Source organism: Stenella coeruleoalba (genome assembly GCF_951394435.1).
Source record: "Stenella coeruleoalba genome assembly, chromosome: 7".
In the NCBI taxonomy this organism is placed as follows: domain Eukaryota; kingdom Metazoa; phylum Chordata; class Mammalia; order Artiodactyla; family Delphinidae; genus Stenella; species Stenella coeruleoalba.
This window is the reverse complement of record NC_137153.1, coordinates 3,363,446-3,369,465: the sequence shown is the minus strand read 5'-3', so window position 1 is coordinate 3,369,465 and position 6,020 is coordinate 3,363,446. Positions and strand designations below refer to the sequence as shown.

The following is a 6,020-nucleotide window of genomic DNA, read 5'->3' as shown; positions in this document are numbered from 1 at the left end:
TTGGCAGCCTTACTTCAGTCTATTTTTGGACGATAGCTGTCATTTATAACTCTGCAGGTTTGTGAATTACAGTGCCCCTGAGCTCCTTTCTTCAACTCGCTTTCTTGTGACCTGGCCGCAACACCGCAGGATGGCTTCAGGCCCTAATCTGGTTCCGGCCCGACATGCTGAGCCTTTGGTTAATTCCTCTTCCTGGTGGGAAATGAGAGTTAAATTTGCCCGTCCAGACACCTCCAGCTAGCCTCTCATTGGTTCTCGCTATTCCTGTTCATCTTCCGCAGAAATTGCAAACTGGGCCAAACAGGAGGTTAAAGGCGCTGACTCTCCAAGTGGGGAGAGTGTTAGTAAAGCGTCTGGAATGTTGCACCCGAGTACCAGGGGAGGAAAACTGAGACATATTTGAACACGTCTCCCGTTCACATGGTTGATCATACTTGGGTTCCACATGCATGTTTTAGCTGAAGGAAGAATACCTTAAACCTGGAGAGTTGAGACCCGTGTAATGGGTACCATGCAATATGACTTCAAAGGGTCTTCATTTGCTCACCGAACCTCTCCAATCCTATCACTGCTGCGTTTACGCCCCTGTACACATGCTTGATTCTCTTTCGGAGACATAACAATCCATAGGTTTTAAGATACTTACTAGTCAGGTACATTCTTAGGCGTTTAATATGGGGTGTTGAGTCCATTTCGTTGAGCAAGGAGTAGCTCTTGTCTATTCCATATTTGACTTAAGGAACTTTATCTGTGCTCATTTCAATCTCTGGTTTTATGCAGCACCCCAACTCACCTTTACCTTTAAGGAAGAATAAGTTGGTTTTCTAAATTTGAGACCCTGTTCTGTTCTGTAATTCAGTTCCTGTGTAGCCAAGTTTACATTCCGTGTATTACTGATATCTTATGATGTTTCTTTTTCTGTGTGACTTATTTCAGTTAGAATCATCACACCTGAATCCACTCATTGTGCTGCTAAGGGCCTGATGACACAAATTTCATTGCTGAGTGATATTGCTTTGTAAGTAAATACCACAACTTCTTTATCCATTTTTCACTTTCTGCGATGTTGAACTTGTACTGTAAACGAGGTTCTTGTAAACAGAGCCGTTCCAAATTTGGGGTGGCTGTGTCTTTTTGATTTTAATTTCCCTAAGCTATACGACCATAAGTGGCAGTGCCCTAGGCTCTGTTGCTTTGTTTTTTAGATGTTTCAGGAAACACCATACACTTCTCCCAAGTGTCTGTTGGCAATTTACATCCCGCCCATCAGCATAACAAGGCTCCCAGTTCTCCATGGCCTGTCCTGCCTTTCTGGATTTTACACATTTTTCAGATGGCCCTTTTGACCGGGGGGAAGTGAGACTTCATTGTAGTGCAGATTTCCTTTGCAAGCTTGCTTGGTTGGCCAAAAAGGGCGTATGCGTTTTTTCCTGAATATATTCAGGAAAAAACGCATACGCCCTTTTTGGCCAAGTGCATCATTGTGGACGTTCTGCCTCTTTTCCTATGCTTTCAATGCAATTCCAGTCTACCTCCTGAAATCGGTTTCCTGCAATTCTGCCCCGCTTTCAAGTCCTCTTGGCAGCCTTACTTCAGTCTATTTTTGGACGATAGCTGTCATTTATAACTCTGCAGGTTTGTGAATTACAGTGCCCCTGAGCTCCTTTCTTCAACTCGCTTTCTTGTGACCTGGCCGCAACACCGCAGGATGGCTTCAGGCCCTAATCTGGTTCCGGCCCGGCATGCTGAGCCTTTGGTTAATTCCTCTTCCTGGTGGGAAATGAGAGTTAAATTTGCCCGTCCAGACACCTCCAGCTAGCCTCTCATTGGTTCTCACTATTCCTGTTCATCTTCCGCAGAAATTGCAAACTGGGCCAAACAGGAGGTTAAAGGGACTGACTCTCCAAGTGGGGAGTGTGTTAGTAAAGCGTCTGGAATGTTGCACCCGAGTACCAGGGGAGGAAAACTGAGACATATTTGAACACGTCTCCCGATCACATGGTTGATCATACTCTAGGTTCCACATGCATGTTTTAGCTGAAGGAAGAATACCTTAAACCTGGGTAGTTGAAACCCGTGGAATGGGTACCATGCAATATGACTTCAAAGGGTCTTCATTTGCTCACCGAACCTCTCCAATCCTATCACTGCTGCGTTTACGCCCCTGTACACATGCTTGATTCTCTTTCAGAGACATAGCAATCCATAGGTTTTAAGATACTTACTAGTCAGGTACATTCTTAGGCGTTTAATATGGGGTGTTTAGTCCATTTCGTTGAGCAAGGAGTAGCTCTTTTCTATTCCATATTTGGCTTAAGGAACTTTATCTGTGCTCATTTCAATCTCTGGTTTTATGCAGGACCCCAACTCACGTTTACCTTTAAGCAAGAATAAGTTGGTTTTCTAAATTTGAGACCCTGTTCTGTTCTGTAATTCAGTTCCTGTGTAGCCAAGTTTACATTCCGTGTATTACTGATATCTTATGATGTTTCTTTTTCTGTGTGACTTACTTCAGTTAGAATCATCATACCTGAATCCACTCATTGTGCTGCTGAGGGCCTGATGACATAGATTTCATTACTGAGTGATATTGCTTTGTAAGTAAATACCACAACTTCTTTATCCATTTTTCACTTTCTGCGATGTTGAACTTGTACTGTAAACGAGGTTCTTGTAAACAGAGCCGTTCCAAACTTTGGGGTGGCTGTGTCTTTTTGATTTTAATTTCCCTAAGCTATAGGACCATAAGTGGAAGTGCCCTAGGTTCTGTTGCTTTGTTTTTTAGATGTTTCAGGAAACACCATACACTTCTCCCGAGTGGTTGTTGGCAATTTACATCCCGCCCATCAGCATAACAAGGCTCCCAGTTCTCCATGGCCTGTCCTGCCTTTCTGGATTTTACACTTTTTTCAGATGGCCGTTTTGACCGGGGGGAAGTGAGACTTCATTGTAGTGCAGATTTCCTTTGCAAGCTTGCTTGGTTGGCCAAAAAGGGCGTATGCGTTTTTTCCTGAATATATTCAGGAAAAAACGCATACGCCCTTTTTGGCCAAGTGCATCATTGTGGACGTTCTGCCTCTTTTCCTATGCTTTCAATGCAATTCCAGTCTACCTCCTGAAATCGGTTTCCTGCAATTCTGCCCCGCTTTCAAGTCCTCTTGGCAGCCTTACTTCAGTCTATTTTTGGACGATAGCCGTCATTTATAACTCTGCAGGTTTGTGAATTACAGTGCCCCTGAGCTCCTTTCTTCAACTCGCTTTCTTTTGAGCTGGCCGCAACACCGCAGGATGGCTTCAGGCCCTAATATGGTTCCGGTACGGCACGCTGAGCCTTTGGTTGTTTCCTCTTCCTGGTGGGAAATGAGAGTTAATTTTGCCCGTCCAGACACCTCCAGCTAGCCTCTCATTGGTTCTCGCTATTCCTGTTCATCTTCCGCAGAAATTGCAAACTGGGCCAAACAGGAGGTTAAAGGCGCTGACTCTCCAAGTGGGGAGAGTGTTAGTAAAGCGTCTGGAATGTTGCACCCGAGTACCAGGGGAGGAAAACTGAGACATATTTGAACACGTCTCCCGTTCACATGGTTGATCATACTTGGGTTCCACATGCATGTTTTAGCTGAAGGAAGAATACCTTAAACCTGGAGAGTTGAGACCCGTGTAATGGGTACCATGCAATATGACTTCAAAGGGTCTTCATTTGCTCACCGAACCTCTCCAATCCTATCACTGCTGCGTTTATGCCCCTGTACACATGCTTGATTCTCTTTTGGAGACATAGCAATCCATAGGTTTTACGATAATTACTAGTCAGGTACATTCTTAGGCGTTTAATATGCGGTGTTGAGTCCATTTCGTTGAGCAAGGAGTAGCTCTTGTCTATTCCATATTTGACTTAAGGAACTTTATCTGTGCTCATTTCAATCTCTGGTTTTATGCAGCACCCCAACTCACCTTTACCCTTAAGCAAGCATAAGTTGGTTTTCTAAATTTGAGACCCTGTTCTGTTCTGTAATTCAGTTCCTGTGTAGCCAAGTTTACATTCCGTGTATTACTGATATCTTATGATGTTTCTTTTTCCGTCTGACTTATTTCAGTTAGAATCATCATACCTGAATCCACTCATTGTGATGCTAAGGGCCTGATGACATAGATTTCATTGCTGAGTGATATTGCTTTGTAAGTAAATACCACAACTTCTTTATCCATTTTTCACTTTCTGCGATGTTGAACTTGTACTGTAAACGAGGTTCTTGTAAACAGAGGCGTCCCAAACTTTGGGGTGGCTGTGTCTTTTTGATTTTAATTTCCCTAAGCTATAGGACCATAAGTGGCAGTGCCCTAGGCTCTGTTGCTTTGTTTTTTAGATGTTTCAGGAAACACCATACACTTCTCCCGAGTGTCTGTTGGCAATTTACATCCCGCCCATCAGCATAACAAGGCTCCCAGTTCTCCATGGCCTGTCCTGCCTTTCTGGATTTTACACTTTTTTCAGATGGCCCTTTTGACCGGGGGGAAGTGAGACTTCATTGTAGTGCAGATTTCCTTTGCAAGCTTGCTTGGTTGGCCAAAAAGGGCGTATGCGTTTTTTCCTGAATATATTCAGGAAAAAACGCATACGCCCTTTTTGGCCAAGTGCATCATTGTGGACGTTCTGCCTCTTTTCCTATGCTTTCAATGCAATTCCAGTCTACCTCCTGAAATCGGTTTCCTGCAATTCTGCCCCGCTTTCAAGTCCTCTTGGCAGCCTTACTTCAGTCTATTTTTGGACGATAGCTGTCATTTATAACTCTGCAGGTTTGTGAATTACAGTGCCCCTGAGCTCCTTTCTTCAACTCACTTTCTTGTGACCTGGCCGCAACACCGCAGGATGGCTTCAGGCCCTAATTTGGTTCCGGCCCGGCATGCTGAGCCTTTGGTTAATTCCTCTTCCTGGTGGGAAATGAGAGTTAAATTTGCCCGTCCAGACACCTCCAGCTAGCCTGTCATTGGTTCTCGCTATTCCTGTTCATCTTCCGCAGAAATTGCAAACTGGGCCAAACAGGAGGTTAAAGGGACTGACTCTCCAAGTGGGGAGAGTGTTAGTAAAGCGTCTGGAATGTTGCACCCGAGTACCAGGGGAGGAAAACTGAGACATATTTGAACACGTCTCCCGATCACATGGTTGATCATACTCTAGGTTCCACATGCATGTTTTAGCTGAAGGAAGAATACCTTAAACCTGGGTAGTTGAAACCCGTGGAATGGGTACCATGCAATATGACTTCAAAGGGTCTTCATTTGCTCACCGCACCTCTCCAATCCTATCACTGCTGCATTTATGCCCCTGTACACATGCTTGATTCTCTTTCGGAGACATAGCAATCCATAGGTTTTAAGATACTTACTAGTCAGGTACATTCTTAGGCGTTTAATATGGGGTGTTGAGTCCATTTCCTTGAGCAAGGAGTAGCTCTTGTCTATTTCATATTTGGCTTAAGGAACTTTATCTGTGCTCATTTCAATCTCTGGTTTTATGCAGCACCCCAACTCACCTTTACCCTTAAGCAAGTATAAGTTGGTTTTCTAAATTTGAGACCCTGTTCTGTTCTGTAATTCAGTTCCTGTGTAGCCAAGTTTACATTCCGTGTATTACTGATATCTTATGATGTTTCTTTTTCTGTGTGACTTATTTCAGTTAGAATCATCATACCTGAATCCACTCATTGTGCTGCTAAGGGCCTGATGACACAGATTTCATTGCTGAGTGATATTGCTTTGTAAGTAAATACCACAACTTCTTTATCCATTTTTCACTTTCTGCGATGTTGAACTTGTACTGTAAACGAGGTTCTTGTAAACAGAGCCGTTCCAAACTTTGGGGTGGCTGTGTCTTTTTGATTTTAGTTTCCCTAAGCTATAGGACCATAAGTGGAAGTGCCCTAGGTTCTGTTGCTTTGTTTTTTAGATGTTTCAGGAAACACCATACACTTCTCCCGAGTGGTTGTTGGCAATTTACATCCCGCCCATCAGCATAACAAGGC

The 6,020-nt window shown here is 43.8% G+C and overlaps 2 long non-coding RNA genes across 27 annotated transcripts in view; both read left to right on the top strand.

The window, feature by feature from the left end:
• Positions 1-6,020, top strand: part of LOC307189637 — a 2,307,304-nt gene that overhangs the window by 669,281 nt on the left and 1,632,003 nt on the right. The gene's annotated exons all lie outside the window — the stretch shown is intronic.
• The window catches only part of LOC307189640, a 454,842-nt gene that overhangs the window by 336,038 nt on the left and 112,784 nt on the right, over positions 1-6,020 (top strand). The window lies entirely within an intron of this gene.